Raw genomic sequence first — 19482 nt, 5'->3', positions numbered from 1 at the left:
TTTTGGCATTTTATTTATGGCAAAAAAAACCATGAAGCTCTGATCCAACTTTGTATAAATCTGTCTTCTTTCTCTCAATCTCTTACTAATCCCTTCTGGAATTTAGCCTGCTGTTGTCAGTTTAATAAACTTTTTGCCCACTAAACTTGGAGACTGGGTCTTCAAGTTCTTTCACCATACCTGTGACACTGACCTGGGGATCCCCAAATGTTGTTGGGGTGCTTTATCCCTCAACGCCACCTCCCTCTCTCCTCACTCTTCATTGTTAGCTTTGGGAATAGCAATTAAATCAATACTACCATCCCGAGGAAAGATCTGCAACTAATTGCCCTAAAATTCTACTCACCATCAGGTGATCTACTCCAATCTTACACACCTTTCCCCAGGCACCATTCTTCCCTGAGGGCAGGGACTATTTCCTTTTTAATTTGAATACTCAGTTTAGCTTTGTCCTGGGTAGGAAATATTAAATAATTAATTTTCATTAATTCATTCATGCAGTCATATTTTCAGCTTGGTGATGTGCAGTGGATAGAGTACCATACCTAGAGTCTGAAAGACTCGTCTTCCTGAATTCCAGTGTGGCCTCAAACACTTACTAGCTATGTTACCCTGGGTAAGTCACTTAATCCTGGTTCCTTCAGTTTCCTCCTCTATAAAATGAGTTGGAGAAGGAAATGCTTCAACATTCTTTAGATTGTGTGGCAAACCACTCTAGCATCTTTGGGGTATATGTGGTATTCAAAGAGGAATAGCACCTCTGATCTTAGGGCTTGCCAAGCTCTTTTCAGGTTGCTCATCCACCTTTGATGTCCACCTGGCACTCAACTCTCACTTATGACTCCAAGAAAGCTATAGCAGGCACAGTGGCTACATGCTGGTAAATCATTCCAACAGGTAATCTAAAATAGGTTGAGGGTAACCAACAGATCTCAAAATCATCAGCAAATTAGAGGAATATCTACCCTAAGGATGTGAAGATTTCCTCTGGTAGAATGGGCAATTAAGAACAATTTGTTCCAATGCTCATGAAGGCAACTGAAGCAAACACTGAAGAATAGAGTCTGATACCAAGGTCATCCACTGAAAACCAGATTATCACCAGTTGTCCTGACTTTTTGTCTAGTCACTGGATTTTGATGCCTTTTGAAGAATGAGGCTGACAACTTTGCACAGCTCTGCCTCACTTAAATCCAATTCACACATAAATCAAGACATAAAATCCCCATGCTGTCATCAGTCCTTTTTGAAAACAAAAGACAAACAGCATGCATTCATTCAAACTATCAGGAAAAGTTACTATCAGAAAAAGTTACTCTCACAACTGAAAAGTCTTGGCTAAATTTTAATGGCATGAGTTGAAATAAAGTCATTGAGGATGAAACAGAAGGCAATTTGCCATAACTAATTATACACAACAGGGTTTATACAAAAGGTAAAAAGACTGTAAATAAATTAGCCAATTGATGAAATTTTTATAGATTTATATACTTTAGTTTAAAAAATACATAATTTTACTAATACAACTTTTGAAAGAAACAAAATTTCAGAATAAAATGAATGATTATCTCACATTTATTTCTTGTGAAGATTCCTGGTTCAGCATTAATCAGATCTTAATAGAACTCAATGACTTTCATGTTACATCCCATCATTTGCTTTTTCACAACTAAAATAAAAGATAGTATTTCTCAGTAGAGCTTTAAACAAACTTTCTCAGGAAGGAACCATATGCTTCAATAAAATAAGACAAATTCACTTCTTTTTTATTTTTTCTTTTCCTACCTCCTGTTCTAACCAAGCCTTCAAAGAAAAAAAAAAATCATTTTACTCCTCACAAGTTTGGTTCGATTTCAAGGGGGAAAAAATAAATTTAGGTTTAGAAAATTGAGAATTCAGAAGAAATAGAGAATTATCTATCTATCTATGTATATATATATTCATGTAATGTATATAATACTCAAATTAACAGGATAACAGAGATCTTTAATAATCTGATTTCTTTTTTTCCCAATAGTATTTTTCCAAATACATATAGTCTTCAATATTCCTGTAAGATTGTGTTCCAAACCCTTCTTCATCCCTCCCTCACTTCCCTCCTCCCCAAGACAATAAGCACTCTGATAAAATTAAATATGTGCAATCCTTTAAAACATTCCCATACTTGTCATGCTGTACAAGAAAAATCAGACCAAAAGAGAAAAAAATTATGAGAAAGAAAAAACACACAAAAGGTTATTTATTTTTTAAAAATACTATGCTTCAATCCATATGAAATGGACATTAATTGTTATAGATTTTGAATCCTCCCTGTTCTGCTTTGTTTTGTTTTATTTTCCTTTTTTTTTCCCTAATCTGTTTTTTTTTTTTTTAAGTAAAGTAAATTTTTAAAAAATGAAATCAGCTTGCTTATTTTAATAATCTAATTTCAGGCGGGGGCGGGAATTGAAATAGTTGTAAATCAAAGGGACAACAAAAGAGAAGAAAAAAACAAATCTTGGTCCAGAGAATTTTATTCAACTTTTAAAGGACATATGCCACTTAGTGGATAGCCTCATCCCTCCTAAGTCTTTACAAATGGGAGGTGGGGAGTGAGAAAGGGAATTAGGTGAATAGAAACAGTGGAAACAGAATACTGAAAAAAATATCAGATTTTAAAATGTTTATTTGGAGTAGGGGATTGTTTTGCTCTGAGAGTCTCTCTCTAGCTCAGGCTAGAAGTCCAGGAGATATCCATGGACCCAGACCCACTGCTGATCTCCACAGAAGTGTTCACTTGCTCTTTTCCCAACCTGGCCCTACTTACTCTTCCTTAAATACCTCTATGGCCAACCATTCACTGAATTAGTGTCACACTTAGTGTAGATAATGAAACAGTTTTATCCCCACTGCAGCTTAGGACTCCTGAATTCAAGCAATCCACTAGTCTCAACCTTCCCAGCAACAGGCATTGCAGGTGAGCATCACCAAGTCTGATCTATGTTAGTTTTACTGAACAGTTTTTTTTTCTCTTTTTAATTTTTTTGACACAAGGGTAGTATAAGAGGAGAGTGGCTACGGTAGGAAATGTAAACTATGTGAAAATAAAAGGCAGCTATAAAAATTGTTATCAAATCAAAACATCTAAATCTATAACTATTTTTCTTTTTTCTTTTTTTTTTTTTTGAAATAATAAACGTTCAGCCTATGAAAACCCTCTGTGGTTCCTCCCATCCTGGGGGCCCACAACTATTGGAGATGGTCCAAAAAACTTTGAGCTTTGGTTCAGTCCTTGAGGAGCAGAGATTGCTAGATAGGCAAGATCTGCTCCAGGACTGTTTTGAAATAAGGGCAATTCTGTCAAGGAAATTCGTTTCACTTCACATTTAGTAATGAGGTCCCCACGTTTTTCTGGTTTTTAGGGGAGGGGAAGGCCTTCTCCCATAATCTTCTACCTCATTCAGGGCCTGATGACATCCTTGAACACTATAGGTATGGTCCAGCCATCCAGCATTAGGATATTCACTGTATAACCACATAGGACCTTACAGAGGGAGATCCTTGGTGAGTAAATAACAGCAGACCCATCTCTCTTAAATATATTATGTGGCTTGTCCTTTAAAACAAAGTTATAATGTCAGATGCTATAGAATACCACAGATATTGGGTAACTCTGAGAAAAGTATACTGGAAGCAAAGATACTTACAGCAGAGTGTTTACTCAGTATGATTGATGGGAGGATGGTTCTCTAGTTCATTATACTAAGTATATGTGAACTAGAGAATCATTATATCGCCATACTAAGTATATATGTTCTTTTCTTTTTTGTTTTTTGCTGAGGCAATTGGGATTAAGTGACTTGCTCAGGGTCACACAACTAGGAAGTGTTAAGTGTCTGAGACCAGATTTGAACTCAGGTCCTCCTGACTTCAGGGCTGGTGCTCTATCCACTGTGCCACCTAGTTGCCCCTTTACTAAGTATATATGAACTAGAGAACCATCCTCCCATCAATCACACGGAGTTAACACCTTGTTGTAAGTATCCTTGTTTTCAGTGTACTTCTCCAGAGTTCCGGCCCTCTACAAACTGGAATGTTGGTAGAGGTTTGGTCCCTCTGTTTTGGAAAGATAACCTTGGACCCTTCTTTCCATTCTTTTTTCATTTCAATGGTCAGGATCTTTACTCGTTGCAGATGCTGTTTTATCAGAGTTAAGCCGCTTGTTATCAAATTATTGTTATTTATTGTTATCGAAACAAAATATTTAAACCTTTTACTTCATCTTTTTGGTACAACCACTATAGATCTCCTCAAATGAGACCTGTAGGTGGTAGACAATGGGGTATCCTGTTTTCAGTGGCCATGTTCCTGGGTGAGATGGGCTCAGCCAGAGTTCATATTCGTAAAGTCACCCATGCTCATGGGGAAAGCAGAAAATGAGTCATCAGTGTTCATGCCTTTTGTCCCATTTTGTTAACCAAAAATGGTGTCAAAGGGGAGTTGTGGCCATCCAAGAACTCAGCAAACACAGCATAAAGGTTTTTATGGAAAATGTAGTTAAAGGAGTTACCACTAGGACCAGTACTACTACTGTTAGGGCCATCAACCTTCAGTCCCTGTTCCCCATTGCTGTTAAAGATGTCCCTCTTGCATGGGTTACTGAGCATGTTGCAGGCCTGAGAGATCTCCTTGAACTTCTCCTCAGGGTGCCAGACTCCTTGTTCTTGTCTGGGTGGTAGCATAGGGTTTGCCAGTGGTAGGCTCACTTGATTTCTTGCACTAAGGTGCCCAGAGTCTAGACCCTCCCTGGCCATCATCCCTACAGCTGCCTCTTATCAATTGTTATTAATCATTGAACACCAAGTTTAAAAGATTACCAGGCCACAGTAACTTAGTTTAGATGCAGAACAGCTTATATTCAAAGAGATATAAGGGCCAGGAAAAAAAAAAAAAACACATCTCTCTGCTATCATTCTATTACTATTCTCTGGGATCCAGGTATCTTTCTAGATATCTGGCCATTCATGTATTTATGTCACTTGGAAGGACAACAGACTTGGGAAACAAAGAGTAATTTATATACAGTAAGGTATATTGAATATACATTCAATAATTGTGTTCATAGTATTATTATGAGGAAAGTGACTTGTAGCCCTCAGCTATCTAGAAATATAAAGTTATTGTTATCTGTCAGCAGATGGATGTTCAAACTGTAATGCCGAAGAAACTGAGCAAGCCATAGATTAGAGACCAATTCAATAGTTTATTAAATGGAGACAGATACTGGGACCAATGGATCCGTGGTTGGTCCCAGGATTGGACAAGACTTTAATCTCAGAGAGTCCAGGCCCGAGTACCTGGCAGCAAGCTTTTTTATAAAATAACAAGAACAGTGACATAATGGGGGAGGTATCTAGGTGGGGATAACCTAATGATGGGGGAGGCCCCAGGATGACACAATGGAGGGAGGTTACTGATATTCTAATGACATCTAAAATAGATAAACCTTTATCCTGTCAAACATTCAGAAGGAATGTCTATAACCTAAAGATATAAAATCTTCATCTCATCAACCATTTAAAAGGGAATGATTACAGCCTAGGGTTTTGGGTAGAGCAATTGAGGTAGACCTTTATCTCATCAAACATTAAGAGGGAAAGGTTATAACCTGAGGCAGAATAACTAAATTGGACAATTGGAGAAACTGGGTCATGACATTAAAAAGGAACTTTGGAACAACAAAACTACATATCTCTTCGAGGAGGAAGGGTAAATGTAACAAAAAATTCACAATAACAAAGAGAAGGCTGGGTTTGGTGTGCATGCCTCTAGTCCCTAATGCTGGGAGGACTGAAGACAACGAATCTCTTGACGATGGGAATTTAAACTGCAGTAAAATTAAAAGTAGGGTTTAAGCAGCTTATTAGTCATTTTGTGCAAGAAGATAGAGAGAAAGGGAAGGAAAGGAGGCAGAATGGCAGACAGGAGGGCAGGAAGGAAAAAAGGATGGAAGGCAGGAAGGAAGGAAGAAAGAAAAGAAGGAAGGAGAGAGGAAAGGAGGGAGAAAGAGAAGGGAAGACAGGAGAGAGGGAGGATATATTGTTTGTGTACAAATTGTTCTCTTGGTTCTATTTCTTTTTTATCAGTTTTTCTCCGTCAATAAACATTTAAGTGCTTTATTAAATATCAGGTACTTTGCTAAGCCTTGGAAATATAAAGAAAGGCAAAAAAAAAATTTTTTTTCTTGTCCATAAGGAGCTCACAATATAATAGAAGAGACAAAAACAAGCAAATGTGTATTAGCAACCTATTTACAGGATAAAAAGGAAATAATTAACAACAAGGGAAGGCAATAGTAATAAGAATTGGGAAAAGCTTTCTATAGAAAGTGGGATTAAGCACTAGCCTTGAAGTCCAGAGGACCTGACTTCACATCTAATCTCAGACACTTAACACTTCCTAGCTGTTTGACCCTGGGCAAGCCATTTACCCCAATTGCCTCAGGAAAAAAAAAAAAAAAGGAAAGAAAGAAAGAAAGAAAAAAGAAAGTGGTATTTAAACTGAGCCTGGAAGGAAGCCAAGGAAGCCAGGAGGCTAAAATGAGAAGGGAAAGTTTTCTAAATATGTGGGATGACCAGTGAAAATGCCCCAAATACTCAAAACACTTGAGTATCTTATTCCAAGAACAGAAAAAGGCCAGTGTCACTGGATGGAAGAGAATGTTGGAAAGAGTAAATGTCAGGTGTTAAAATAGTGGAAAAGTAGGGGTAGGACTATATTATGAGGGGCTTTGGATACCAAAAAAGGCTTTGATATTTGCTCCTGAGAGTGGCCACCAAAGTTGATGATTGGGGGAGATTGGTCCTGTATTTTAGGAAAATCACCATGGTAGTTGAATGGGAGATGGACTAGAATGGAAAGATACTTGGGACAGCAGGATGTTACAATCACCCACACATGAGGAAATGAGGACCTATACCTCTGGCAGTAGCAGAGGAAAGAAGGGGGGGCAGTATATTCAAGAGATGTTGAAAAGATAAAATATAGATTTTATTTATAGGCCTTGGCAACAGATTGGATGGGATGGGGGGAGAGCTTGAGACATAGTAAAATGTAGAGAATAACATCTAGATTGTGAGCTTGAGGGACTAGGAAGATGATTTTTCCTCTACATTAATAGGTAAGGTTAAATGGGGGGTGGCAAAGATAATGAGTTCAGTTTTGGACATGTTTTATTTGTCTACTGATCCTCTTATTTGAGGCATCTGAAAAACAAGTGGAGATGAGAAATTGGAGGTCAGCAAAAAGGCTGGAGTAGGTTAGATTTAAGAATTATCAGCATAGAAATAATAATTAAATCCACAGGAACTGATGAGATCACTAAGTAAAGTAACATGGAGAAGAGATGAGGAATACTTATAGCTATTGGGAGTGGTCTAGAGGACAATCCAATAAAGGCAACTGAGAAGGGATCAAATAGTAGAAGAAACATGAGAGAATAGCATCCTAAAAACTTAGATATAAGAGACTATTAAGGAAAAGAGGGTGGTTAATAGATGAGGATAGAGAAAAGGCCATTGGATTTGGCAATTAAGAGTCTATTGGTAACTTTGAAGAAAGCAGTTCTGGATGAATGATGAGATTTTAAGCCCGAATGCAGAGTTAAAAAGAGAATAAGAGGAAAGAAAGTGGAGACTTTAGTAGACAGCTTTCTTTTTTTCTTTTTTTTTTTTTTTTAATAACTTTTTATTGACAGAACCCATGCCAGGGTAATTTTTTACAGCATTATCCCTTGCACTCACTTCTGTTCCGATTTTTCTCCTCCCTCCCTCCACCCCCTCCCCCAGATGGCAAGCAGTCCTTTACATGTTAAATAGGTTACAGTATATCCTAGATACAATATATGTGTGCAAAACCGAACAGTTTTCTTGTTGCACATGGAGAATTGGATTCAGAAGGTAAAAATAACCCGGGAAGAAAAACAAAAATGCAAGCAGTTTATATTCATTTCCCAGTGTTCTTTCTTTGGGTGTAGCTGCTTCTGTCCATCCTTGATCAGTTGAAACTGAATTAGCTCTTTATCGAATAGATCCACTTCCATCAGAATCCTCAAACAGTATCATTGCTGAGGTATATAATGATCTCCTGGTTCTGCTCATTTCACTTAGCATCAGTTCATGTAAGTCTCGCCAGTCCTCTCTGTATTCATCCTGCTGGTCATTTCCTACAGAACAATAATATTCCATAACGTTCATATACCACAATTTACCCAGCCATTCTCCAATTGATGGGCATCCATTCATTTTCCAGCTTCTAGCCACTACAAACAGGGTTGCCACAAACATTTTGGCACATACAGGTCCCTTTCCTTTCTTTAGTATCTCTTTGGGGTATAAGCCCAGTAGTGACACTGCTGGATCAAAGGGTATGCACAGTTTGATAACTTTTTGAAAATAGTTCCAAATTGCTCTCCAGAATGGCTGGATGTGTTCACAATTCCACCAACAATGTATCAGTGTCCCAGTTTTCCCACATCCCCTCCAACATTCCGCATTATCTTTCCCTGTCACTCTAGCCAATCTGACAGGTGTGTAGTGGTATCTCAGAGTTGTCTTAATTTGCATTTCTCTGATTAATAATGATTTGGAGCATATAGTTTTAATTTCTTCATCTGAGAATTGTCAGTTCATATCCTTTGACCATTTATCAATTGGAGAATGGCTTGATTTCTTATAAATTAGAGTCAATTCTCTATATATTTTGGAAATGAGGCCTTTATCAGAACCTTTGACTGTAAAAATGTTTTCCCAGTTTATTGTTTCCCTTCTAATCTTGTCTGCATTTGTTTTGTTTGTACAAAAAACTTTTCAATTTGATATAATCAAAATTTTCTATTTTGTGGTCAATAGTGATCTCTAGATCTTCTTTGGTTATAAATTTCTCCCTCTTCCACAGAGTAGACAGCTTTCTAAAGGAATTTAGTTTGTAAGTCACAAGAATAAATCCCCAAAGCTGAAATAGTTTTAGAATTTATTATGTTGTTTAGTAGAGAAGAATAAGCAAGAAAGAAGGTGTGACTTCTTCTCATCTAGACTTTGGAAAGTTTATATTATACAGAATTTAGGCAAGGGTACCTGCACATGAACCACATGTACACAGTTAAGCAAAGATGTCAAAAGAGCAACTTGAAAGCAAGATGGATTGAGATGAATATCAGTAAATATAAATATTAAACAAAAATGTTAGTGAAACCAAAACATAAAGTTGCATGGACCCAAACTAAGGCTTGGGTGAATAGATCCAAAGCACAAATATTTTGGATAGATCTAGGACCAGTGGGAACCCAAAGTTCCTTGTAACCATCTCTGGCATTTCTGGAAAGTTCTAAGGTCAGGTTTTTTGGGGGGTTCAAAAAACTTTAGTTATATAAAGTTAGATTTAAATAGTATAATAATATTTTTAACAGTATAATGAAGCATTCTCCATAAATCATATAAGATGTTATAGGATGTATATAGAATGTTAGGGAGTAGAGATAGATAAATCAAGTGAGGATTTGGTTTTTAGTTTTGGGTGGGGTTTATTTGAAGATAAGGGAGATACAGGCAGGGTTGTAAGCAGTAGAAAAGCACCTAGGAAAATATTAAGATAAATAAAAGAGTGAGGGTAATAGAAGGAAGAGACAAGATGGCATGAGATCATTAACGTGCAGGTAAAGGGGTTTGCTGTAGTGAGAAGGACCTCTTCTTCATGTGAGATGGGATGAAGGAGTAGACAGTTGCAGAAGGCATTTAGTTGATGTGAGATGAGGAAGAGAGAAGAAGGAACTTTCTGCAAAAGGTGGAATAGGATAGTGAGTTAATTAGGGAGATATAAGAGTATTGTCTAGCAATAGTATGGGCCCAGTTGAGGTTATGTAACATAAATTGTGCTTAGTCAGATGATACAGTGGATAGAGCACTCATCTTCCTGAGTTCAAATCTGGTTTCAGACACTTACTAGTTTTGTGTCCTTGTACAGGTCATTTAACCAAATGACCTGGAGAAGGAAATGGCAAACCAGTTTAGAATTTTTTAAAACTCCTCATAGGGTCATGAAGAGTCATATAGGACTGAAATTACTGAACAACATAAACATGCAATGCAAATGCATTGGATTCAGAAAGATTTCAATATTTTCAACACTTTCATTAAATAGTATATACATAGGAGCAAAGGTGGGAGTGATCAAAAGTTGCAATTCTGAAAAGCATAATGATGATATGATAAGAAGGCAAGGGACTCAGGAGAAGAAGATAATGTAATGCTGAGCTGGTTCAACAAGAGGTTAAGATGGGGAATGCAGGAGAGTATGGCTAGTCCTGCAAGGAAACTGAGAGTTCAGAAGATTGGAGGTTACTGTGGATGAAGAGTAGGATTTCATGTTAGAAGACAGAGAGATAGATGGAAAGCTTATTGTGATTAGAAAAGAAAATTTCAGACTTCATGGACATGGAGGTAGCTACCTTCATGGAGTTTGTGGTAATTACAAGATCCACTTTGTGTATATATAGCTGAGATGGCGTAGAAGAATAGTCAGGGGGAAGGAGCAGGCTAAAGAGGGAGATTAAGGTGTTTGAGGAAGATTTAATATATATGTTGAGGTCCTCTAGTATAAAGGCAGAAATTAAGGAGAGAAAGACTGAATCAAGCTATGAACTTACTGAAGAAGGAAGAGGAATGACCTCGCAGTCTCTATGTGGACAACAGCTACCAGAATTTTTTTGGAGTGGTAGATATAAACTATATGGATCTCTGAGGAAGAGAGATTAGAATTATGGTTCAGTAGTTGGTTTTTATATCAGTGTTAATAACATAAATAGTTTTTCTGTTTCTGTTCATTTCACTCTGCATCAGTTCTTTCCGTGTCTCTTTGAAATCATCATTTACAATACAATAGTTCTCCTTTATATTTATATACCACAATTTGTTTAGGAATTCCCCAACTAATGGGCATCTTTTTGGTTTCCAAGTTTTTGTCTTCAAAAAAAGAAATAATTATCTGTCTAAATCTTGTTCTTTCTCTGGAAGGGGTTTTTAAGTTGACTATTTGCAAAAACCTCAAGACAAGACTCTATAAACTGCTGAGTCTCTCATTAAAAGAACTGTAGGAATCAACTTTCCTAATATGGCAGAACACTATCCCATTGGTCCAGTTAAATGTGGAATAATGCTGCAGATTGGCTGTGTACTCTCAGAAGCCCTGAAAAGCAATATAAATTCAGTCCACATACTAACAAGGAGGTGGGGATAGGGAGGTTGGGATGAGGGTTACTACCAATGGGCAGTTTCCTCTAATCCTGTAATAAATTTCCTTTCCTTTTAGTCTACCTATTCACTTTATTTGACCTCTAGTTTTTGTTGGTAGGTAGAAGTCTCCCTAGACTTTCTGGAAATCCAAGCTGAAAAGTTTCCCTATGACAGGTATGAAGCAGTGAGTAATCAATCCCCACCAATTAGGAGATTCTTATGTAAATAGACTTTAAGCCATTGGTTTAAGGTTATATTTATAAATGTTTAACAGCTGGTTCTCTGAAAACACAAGACACTTTTATATCATTATTAACAGGTTTCCATCAATCTTTAAAGTCTAGACTAACACCAAAACAAAAAAATCAAGCCCTAGTTTCTAATATTCGCTGATTTCTAAGGTGTAAATGCTTACATTGGAAAAATTAACAATCAACTCTTGAACTGGCAGAAAGTGGCTCCTTTATATGCTTGTGTGGGTTACACTTTGTTTATGGATTGTTGTTTTTTAATTTCCTTAATCGGTGTCCAGAAATAGAGATGAACCTGTTTTATTAAGAAGAATCAACACAAGATTGGCAATTTCCTGCCTTTGACTTGTCCCCAAATAAACTTCTTAAATCCAAAGTTCTAGACATAACTAGGATCTGAACAAAAAGCATTTGCAAGCACTCTCACTTGCTTATGTCATTCAATTCAGGCTAACATGACATTTGCACAGAGGGAGTTTATCTGTGACAATATCTTCCAACTACTCCCTGTCATTTAGAGTGCTCAGAACTCAAAAAGACAACATGTGTAAGGAAAGAAAACACATGAAATAACATTTCTTCTGGCTTGAGCATAGAGCTTATCCTTTTCTGCTGAGGAGACCATTTCCATATCTCTCCTCCTCTCCCCCAAACTTCTCATTGTCAGTATATATATATATATATATATATATATATATATATATATATATATATATGTCATATGTGTCATATGTCATGTGTCAAATCTAAACTTTGAGCTTCTGTAAAAATGATTCAATGTTGAAAGTTTCTCCTTGAATAATTCTTTTTTTAAAAAAAGTATTATTTTTTATTGAAGCTTTTTATTTTCAAAACAAATGTAAGGATAATTTTTTACCATTGACACTTGCAAAAACTTGTGTTCTAATTTCCACCCACCCCCCACCCCCCAGCCCTGTCCTCCCCACCCCCTCTCCTAAATGGCAAGTAATCCAATATGTTAAACATGATAAAAATATATGTAAATCCAATATAGGCATATGTATTTATACAATTACCTGGATAATTCTTTAATATTTTGTTTCCTTGTCACATTACTTTAAAACTATTCCCAGGATTTCTCTAGGGGAACATTAAAATTTATAGCTCATGTCCAGATCTACATTTTTTTTTTAAAAAGGAAAAGGTCTGAAAACAGCACATACTTCATTTAACTGAAATATATATACAATGTATATGTATATATAATCCTTGCTAAAAACCTTTGACAGCTTCCCATCCCACCCAGTATATCACCTCTGGGTACAGGGTCATTCTGACTGAGACCTATGATCTGGAACTAGAGAGTAAGTGGCAAAGTTGCCAGTTAGCACCTGTTCTCTTCACAGTGTCCTATGTAACTGTGGCACTATCTCTTGCCCTAAAGCACAGTCTTTCTTGGTCAAACACATTCCCCAAGATCCACTGACCTTTTCTATGCTGGAAATATACAAAATATGTACACACAATCCTTCAGATTTAGAGTACAATCCTGGGTATGGCACACCTTCCAAGGGAGACTACTTAATGATGCTAGAGAATCCAACAAGTCTCTCTTCCTAACTGCCCTCAAGAAAAGTCATAATGAATCATTTTTCCAGCTTAGGTCAGTATTGGGAAGGTCAGTGGACCTTGGGGAAAGTGTTTGACCAGCAAATGTGCATTAGGGAAAGAGATGGTACCAAAGAACAACAGCTGCTAACTGGCAACTTTGTCACCCACTCTCTAGTTCCAGATCACAAGTCTAAGTCAGACTGACCTTGTAACTCAGAGGTAGCATACTGGATTGGGTGGGAAGTTGTCAATGCCTTTTGGCAAGTTAAAAAAAAAAAAATCAGAAGGGTGGCTCAGACCCCCAGGAGTGGAGCAGTTTCAGCTTCTAGTACAGTCTGAAACCTGCAAAGGATTAACCAGGACAGGAATCTTAGACTTAAGGGATTTGAACTAGGAGAACTATCCTATTGGCAAATTGTTAGCAAGTCTAGCAGCAGTCCATTGCTGCTCAGACCTAAATTCAGTTTAGTCATATTCAAGGCTCAGACCAGAGAGATAGCAATTAGATTTTGCCCTGGATCAGACCACTTTGGGAGTCCTGAAAGCTTGCAGGAACCCATCTTGAGCTATCCCTGCTATCCCAGATTAACATAAAACTCAACAACTCCAGAACACAACAAGAGGATCTGTCCAGATGGTCCTTCCAGAAGTGTGCAGAGACCAGCTATTATATCAAGTCTGAAGTCAGGAAGTAGGCTTAAAGAAAACAGATTCTCACCATAAAAGCAATTATGTGACAAGAAGGCTCAGTATGCAAGCCCAGAAGAAAAGAATAACTCCAAGCAAAGCCTCAAAGAAAAACAAAGCTTGGAGACAAATTCCACTTAAATTTCTGGAAGATATAAAGCAAGAGTTTTTTTTTTTTTTTAAGTTTAATATTTTAATGAAGTGAAAGCCCCTGAATAAACGAATTCAGATTTATGCTGACTGAAAAAATAACTAGAATAACAATTAAACTTTTTCATATTTTAAGGAAACATGAAAGAAAACTTCTCAAAAATATTAGAACAATATGGCAAAATGAAAATAGAATCTACTGATAACCTTCTGAAAGGAACTCTAAAATGAAAACTTCCAGGAATATCACAGAATAAATACAGAGCTTCTAAGTCAAAAAAAAATTCTATTAACAGTCAGAAAGAAAGACTTAACAGCAGCATTATTAAGAAGATAGAATATGTAGGTGTTATCACCAAGAATAATACAAAAATCAACTGAGACAGAGAAGAATACACTGGGAATGGAAGAAATGGGAAATTTACCATATATAATTAGAGTGCCCAAGTACAAATTTATACAAACATGGAAGGGGTAGATAGAGTAAAAGCCACTCAGTTTCATCTGAATTGGTCGAGAAGTGTAGAATACACACATCTATAAAGGACTTGTTATTTTAAAAAAATACATTAATTTCACTGAAGAAAAAAGGGAACAAGGAGAAAGAAAAAAAAGGGAATAAAAGGGAATAAAAGGGAAAAAATTTCATGAGAGGTTATTTGTAAACATAACAAACCCTAAATTGGAGGGGATTATAAAGAATGATTCAAAAGGAAAAAAAGAATGGGCAAAAACCAGTGTTTAATGAAAGGGTGGGGAATAAAGAAAATGTAGGTAAATACAGAATTAAGGATTATAGCTGTTAATGTAAACTTACATATAGAGTGGAAAATTTAGCAAAATAGATTATAAGGCAGAATCCAATGTTTACAAAAAAAGGTACTTGAAACACAAAGTCTCCTACAGAATTAAAATAAAGGGAGGAAGAAAATCTATTATGATTCAGTGAACTAAAAAAACAAAAAAGCAGGAACAGCAATTATGATTTCAGACAAGACAACAGCAAAAATAAACTTAATTAAAAGAGATAAAAAGGAAATTACATTTTGTTGAATGATGCCATGGACAACAAAATAATTCCAATAGTTAACTTGTGCACAGAGAAAGGCATAGAATTTAAATAAAGCAAACAAGAAAGTATGGAACTCTAAATGGAACTTTAGAAAAGTTAAATATGATAGAACATATGATGATGAAAATAGAAAAAGAGTCTGTCTGCCTATTTCTTTTTTTTTTTAATTTTTATTTAATAATTACTTTATATTGACACTCATTTCTGTTCCGATTTTTTTTTTCCCCTCCCTCTCTCCACCTCCTCCCCTAGATGGCAAGCAGTCCTTTATATGTTGGATATGTTGCAGTATATTCTAGATACAATATATGTTTGCAGAACCGAACAGTTCTCTTGTTGCATAGGGAGAATTGGATTCAGAAGGTATAAATAACCCGGGAAGAAAAACAAAAATGCAGATAGTTCACATTCGTTTCCCAGTGTTCTTTCTTTGGGTGTAGCTGCTTTTGTCCGTCATTTATCAATTGAAACTCAGGTCTCTTTGTCAAAGAAATCCACTTCCATCAAAATATGTCCTCATACAATATCGTTGTCGAAGTGTATAATGATCTCCTGGTTCTGCTCATTTCACTTAGCATCAGTTCATGTAAGTCTCGCCAGTCCTCTCTGTATTCATCCTGCTGGTCATTTCTTACAGAACAATAATATTCCATAACATTCATATACCACAATTTACCCAGCCATTCTCCAATTGATGGGCATCCATTCATTTTCCAGTTTCTAGCCACTACAAACAGGGCTGCCACAAACATTTTGGCACATACAGGTCCCTTTCCCTTCTTTAGTATTTCTTTGGGATAAGCCCAGTAGTAACACTGCTGGATCAAAGGGTATGCACAATTTGATAATTTTTTGGGCATAATTCCAGATTGCTCTCCAGAATGGTTGGATTCGTTCACAACTCCACCAACAATGCATTAGTGTCCCAGTTTTCCCGCATCCCCTCCAACATTCATCATTATTTTTTCCTGTCATCTTAGCCAATCTGACTGGTGTGTAGTGGTATCTCAGAGCTGTCTTAATTTGCATTTCTCTGATCAATAATGATTTGGAACACTCTTTCATATGAGTGGTAATAGTTTCAATTTCATCCTCTGAAAATTGTCTGTTCATATCCTTTGACCATTTATCAATTGGAGAATGTGTCTGCCTATTTCTTAAAGGTATAGACATTTTGACCAAAACCAACCATGTATTAGGATATAAAAACCTCACAACCAAATGAAGAAAATCAATAATGTTACAATATATGTTTTATTGATCACAATGAAATAAAATTTCTTTCAATAAAAGGTCATTGAAGAAAGTGTTAAAAAGTCAAGTAGCCACTACATAACTTAAAATCAAAGCATGGTTAGGTCAAAGAACAAATCATCAATACAATAGATATTAAAGATGATGATAACAATGAAATAGTACTCCAAAATTTTGGGGATGTGTAGCCAAAGCAGTCCTTAAAAAATATTTCTGTCTCTAAATACTTTCATAAAAAAAACAAAGAACAAATCAATAAATTGAGCACACAAAACTGTAATGGGCCAGAATTCTGAAGAAATTTATTTGAAACAAGGATTCTTGCAAGGTATTAACTCAGTGGACTTGATAAGACAATGGTTATCTAGTTTTACATGTACTTAGTATTTAATATAGTTCTACAAGATTGACACCTATTCTACAAGATTGATACCTATGATGATGTAAATATTATAGAGTATATAAGAGCCAACAAGGACTGGACTAGAGACATTCACTCCATCTCCCATCACTGAAATGGCTGACCTGTCCCCCTTCATTTCTCTACTGCTAAAGCTAACTTGGGCCCCAGGCAAGGAGACAGACTGTGAAGGAGACAATAAAGAATTTGGACTTTATCCCTGGCTCTTCTCATGGTGATTACTCTGCTGAAACCAAGGCTGATCCAAAGACCTCCAGAAAGCTAACGAGAAGATTACATAAAACAATTACAAAACCAAAAAACAACACCTCCCCCCACCAAAAGAAGCAAAATAAAAATCCTAAAATTCAAAGAAATTAACAAAATTGAAAGAAAAAAAACTCTTTGAACTAATAAATAATAGTAGGCACTCTATAAAAATAATAAAATAAATTATTAGTGATTGAAGTAAAAAGAAGAAAAAAATCAAATTACCAATGTTAAAAAATAAAAAGAAAAATTCACAACAAAATAAAAATATTTAATGACCGCACTAGCACCCAGGATACCCCAGAATCAGCCAGAGTCAGGATAAGCAAAACTCCTTAGTCTTTATTTTTGGTCTTTAGACACAGAATTGAACAGGATGGAAGCAGAATCTCTGCAACCATCTTCTTCCTCATTTACCACAAAAAGTGACCCTGGCTCGTCTTATTCTACCCCCTAGTCCCTCCTACAATCCTCTGTATACACCAATCATAGAGCCAGCACAGGATAGTGGGAAGGACCATTTTCCAAGCATATGCCCATAGAGTATTATCCAATCGGTAATTAGCCCTCAGTGCTTGAATCGACCTCAGTGCAATGACTCAAGAGTTTCAGCCCTCTACAAAAATAAATAAATAATATTAGAAATTATTTTGCCCAAAGTTATGCCAACCAAACCAACAATTTAAATAAAAAGAATGAATGTTTACAAAAATAGATAAATCTCTTCCCAATCCAGTACATTCTTCACACAACTACCAAAATGCTTTTTGTAAAGTACCCCTGCTTAATAAACTGCAGTGGTTCCACATTTACCTCCAGGATCAAATATAAACTCTGTTTGGCATTTAAGATTCTTCACAACCTGAATTCTTCTCACTTTTCCAGTCTTCTCAACTATTTTTCCCCTCTGGGCACTCTGTAATCTAGGATTCTGAATGACTCTTATACTGACCACTCTATTTCCTACCTTCATGTTTTTGCACTAACTATTCCCAATTCCTGGAAAACTCTCCTTCTTCACTTCTGTCTTTTTTCAAAATCCAATTCAAATGCCACCTTCTACAGAAAGTCTTTTGCCCTACCCCAACAATCACTTTTAAGTTTGTCCTCTCAAGTTACCTTCCTTATCCTCTGTACTTATGTTCACATATATATTGGTATTATTTGTATTTTCTTTCCCCATTAGTATATAAGCTCTTGAAAGCAGGGACTGTTTTTTGTGTTTTTATAGTTGTTTGGATCCTCAAATTGACAACAGCATTGACATATAGTAAGTATATTTTTAAAAAACTTTTTATTTTCAAACATATGCAATGTTTTCAACTTCACCGTTGCAAAGCCTTGTGTTCCAAAATTTTTTCTTCCTCCCTTCCCTTAGATGGCAAATTATCTAATATATGTTAAACAGGTGCAATTCTTCTATACATATTTCCACAATTATCATACTGCACAAGAAAAATCAGGTCAAAAAGGAAAAAAAATGAGAAAGAAAACAAAATGCAAGCAAACAACAAAAAAAGTGAAAATACTATGCTGTGGTCCACCACAGTCCCCATAGTCCTTTCTCTGGACTTTCTCTGGGTGCAGATAGCTCTTTCCATCATAAGATCATTGGAACTGGCCTGAATCATCTTGCTATTGAAAAGAGCCAAGTCCATCAGGATTGATCGTCATATAATCTTGTTATTGCTGTGTACGAGGTTCTCTTGGTTCTATTCACTTCACTTAGCATCAGTTCTTGTCAGTCTCTCCAGGCCTTTCTGAAATTATCTTGCTGATCATTCCTTATAGAATAATAATATTCCATAACATTAATATACTATACCTTATTCAGTCATTCTCCAACTGATGGGCATCCACTCAGTTTCCAGTTCCTTGATGATGTAAATTGTGTTCCCTTTAACCTTTGGGGGGGCTCTGATGTACCCCTTGGGGGGGAAGGGTGCTCCTGAGGCTCAAACTCTGGGAGGGACACACCTTTCCCAGACAAAACCCTTCCCAAGATAGATAATCTCACTAAATTGGAAATCTCCATGTGGGGTATAGTCAATATCCTCTATTGAGTGGCTTAAACTGCTCCCCAGCTTTAGGCCAACACTGGCCTGATATAACCACGAGTTTGTCAATCTATCTTTGCAGAAATCCGAACAAGATTTTTCCCCACTGATGAAAATGTTTTCTTCTCAGTGTAAACCTATCTCTGCAAAATCATCCTAACAGGAATCTTTGCCCACTAAGAAACCTGTCTTCTTAGAGTAAATAAATCCCCTTTTGCCACAGACATTGGGTTTGTGAATTCTTTCACAAAGAATCTGTGACATTGACCAGAGATGAGATCTCTTACCCTCAATTCTTACACTTCATCATTACCTTTGCAAAAAGGGCTGCTATAAACATTTTTGCAAATACGGTTCTTTTCCCTTTTTTATGATCTTTCTGGGATCCAGTAGAGGCCAAGTAGAGGTTTTATATATAGTTTTATAGTTATATAGTTTTATATAGCCTTTTGGGCATAGTTCCAAATTGCTCTCCAGAATGGTTGGATCAGTTCCCAACTCC

At 36.4% G+C, this 19482-nt stretch overlaps 1 pseudogene; it reads right to left on the bottom strand.

The window, feature by feature from the left end:
- Positions 1-3053: 3053 nt before the first annotated feature.
- Positions 3054-19482, bottom strand: part of LOC127547552 (dnaJ homolog subfamily B member 1-like) — a 28636-nt pseudogene continuing 12207 nt past the window's right edge.

Source organism: Antechinus flavipes, chromosome 1 (assembly GCF_016432865.1).
Source record: "Antechinus flavipes isolate AdamAnt ecotype Samford, QLD, Australia chromosome 1, AdamAnt_v2, whole genome shotgun sequence".
Classification (NCBI taxonomy): domain Eukaryota; kingdom Metazoa; phylum Chordata; class Mammalia; order Dasyuromorphia; family Dasyuridae; genus Antechinus; species Antechinus flavipes.
Note: the sequence above shows the minus strand (reverse complement) of the source record. Positions and strands in the feature narration are given on the sequence as shown.